The sequence below is a fragment of the Scleropages formosus genome, chromosome 2, assembly GCF_900964775.1.
Source record: "Scleropages formosus chromosome 2, fSclFor1.1, whole genome shotgun sequence".
Lineage (NCBI taxonomy): Eukaryota > Metazoa > Chordata > Actinopteri > Osteoglossiformes > Osteoglossidae > Scleropages > Scleropages formosus.
The window spans coordinates 7,756,834-7,759,635 of NC_041807.1; the positions used below are offsets into that span (position 1 = coordinate 7,756,834).

General features: G+C 49.3%; 1 pseudogene; it reads right to left on the reverse strand.

Annotated features, from left to right (window-relative positions):
- Positions 1 to 1,095: 1,095 nt before the first annotated feature.
- On the reverse strand, positions 1,096 to 2,525 carry LOC108939269 (craniofacial development protein 2-like; annotated as a pseudogene).
- Between the last annotated feature and the right edge of the window lie 277 nt (positions 2,526 to 2,802).

Sequence of the window (2,802 nt, forward strand, 5' to 3'; positions counted from 1 at the left end):
TCTTGAGGGAGATTGAAGCTGATGTCCAGATGTGCTGGAGGCGACGGAACACGGCTGAAGCTTTCCCAATCCGGCACCGGACATCAGTCTCGGCGTCACCATCTTGACAAGCAATTCTCCCCAAGTAGGTGAATTTCTCCACTGTCTCCAGTCGTGTCGCGTCAACAGTGATGTTGGCTGGCACGCCTACGGGTCCCGTCTTCATGATCTTTGATTTTTCCGAGCTGATATGCAGGCTGATCTTACTGTCTTTGTGGCTGAGTCTCTCGGTTGTGTTTTGGAGCTGGGTTTCATCTTCGGCGAACAGGGCCACATCGTCGGCAAAATCTAGATCTGTCAAGCGATCTTGATCCGTCCAAGGGATGCCTGCTTCAACATACGCAGTTGCCTTTTTCATGACGAAGTCAAGGGCAACGAGGAAGAGGATCGGTGAAAGGATACAGCCCTGGCAGACGCCGGTAGTGATCTCGAAAAAATCTGTGTGCCCTGTGTCGGTCCTTACACAGCATGAGGAATTTAGATATAGATCCTTAAAGAGGGTGACGAAGGCTTCTGGGACGCCATAGACCTGGAGGATCGCCCACAACGAGTCTCGATGGATACTGTGGAATGCCTTTTTGAAGTTGATAAAGTTGATATTAATTGGATGGCGATATGCGACACATTGCTCGATAATTCGTAGGGTGAAGATCTGCTCACAGCAGGAGCAGTCATTACGGAAACCCGCCTGTTCTTCTCGCAGCTGTTGGTCGATGGCGCGGCACAGACGACGTAAAAGAACAGCACAGAAAGCCTTCCCTGGAACTGAAAGGAGCGTGATGCCTCGCCAATTTGCACAGTCGGTGACATTGCCTTTCTTGGGGAGCCGAACGATGACACCTTTTCTCCAATCCTCGGGGACTTTCCCCTGGCGCCAGCAGATGTTGAGTAGGCGGGTCAGCTGCATGGCCATGGGCTGACCACCTGCTTTCAGGAGCCCTGGGTTGATCTCATCGAGTCCAGCTGCCTTATTGTTCCTGAGCCCTTTGATGGCCATCTTTGTCTCTTCGATCGAAATATCGCCCATGTTGACATCTAGGTCGTTATGCGCCTATTCTATGGTGAAATCGTACGTGGCAGGTGGGTCAGGCTGGTTGAGGATGTTCGAAAATGTTCCATCCACCTTTTGTCCTGTTCGGCTTTGGTCAGGAAAAGCTTTCCATGTTTATGTTTAATTGGGATGTTCGAATAGCTCCGCGATCTCGTGAGCTCGCTAACGATTCGGTAAAGTGTTCTGGAGTCACTGCGATCCGCCGCGTCCTGGGCCTCCACCCCCTTTCGTAGGAGCCAGTCTTTCTTGTCTTGATGACATGATCATTTGACTTGACGGTCAAGGTCGGCATATAATGTAGTCATGAGTGCTTGTTCATTCCCAGCGTCAGCCTGATCCCTACGCTGTTTCGCTCTTCGTCTTTCATCAATCAGTTGCCATGTCCTGTCTTGGATCCATTGTTCTTTAATCTTTCCCCGTCAGCACCCAATCTTCTCGTCTGCACAACTCTGGATATGGTTTTCATCATCGTCCAACTGTCTTCGATGTCGGCAATATCACCAAGGGTCTCGAACCGATTTCGGAGGTCAAGTGCAAACCCTTTGGTGGTTTCTTGATCTTTAAGCTTTTCTAAGGCAAATGGACACTTGACCACAACTTGTCTTTGGCATTTGAGTTTGAGCTTGAGATTCGCCTGGACTAGATAATGATCAGAGCCAACATCCGCCGCCCTGTAGACCCGCGCATCGCGGAGAAATGTCCGCCATCCTTGATTGATGCAGATGTGATCGATCTCATTAAAGGTGACGTCGTCCGGCACACGCCACGTCTTCTTGTGAATAAGACAATATTGAAAGAAGGTGTTATCAATACAAAGGCCGTTATGGTCGCAGAACGAGATCAGCTGCTCGCCGTTGTCACTCAGATGTTCCGATGTTACAAAAGGACCAACGATAGACTGAAATCCGTTTCGATCACAGCCCAGCTGTGCGTTGAAATCACCAAGGATGATCTTCAAGTCACAACGAGGTATTTCGTCGAGAGTAACTTGTAGTTGGCCGTAAAACTCATCCCTGTCAGCGTCATCGGCGCTGTCAGTCGGTGCATAGATCTGAATGATAGTAATTCGGATGTTCTTGGCCTGGAGGCGTGCGGTGATTACCCTGTCACTCACAGGTTTCCATCCAATGAGGGATTCAGCCGCTCGTTTGCTCAGAACGATACCGACACCTTATTCATGGCACTCTGTAGGACCGGAGAAGAGGATGGTCTTACCGTCACTGACTAATTGTCCACTGCCGATCCACCGTACCTCGCTAATTCCCAGTGCATCGAGACGATAATTGTCGAATTCCCGGAGGAGTTGGGCAAGCCAGCCGGCTTGGTAAAGTGTGCGAACGTTCCAGGTGCCAAGTCTAGTAATCATTTTTGCCAAGAAAATCACACCCTTCTTCAGGCATTGGATCACATCGCTGGTTTGCTCCAACGCCGTCATCTGGCAAGGACCCGATTTCCTCGCAGGAATAGTAGCTGAGGAGATATTCATCATTTCTTTAGCAGGATAGGTTTTATGGGGACAGGTCGCCAGCCCAACGCCCAACCCTTCTCCTTTCTCACCCGGGCTTGGGACCGACAACAGCGGAGCTTATGAAGTATTCAAAATCACAATTCAATTAAATTTATTTTCATGGAACACTCTTCCAACACAGTGAAACAGAGGGCTGATCAGAGGCACAAAACAAATAAAATTCTTTATGTACTATACATTACAT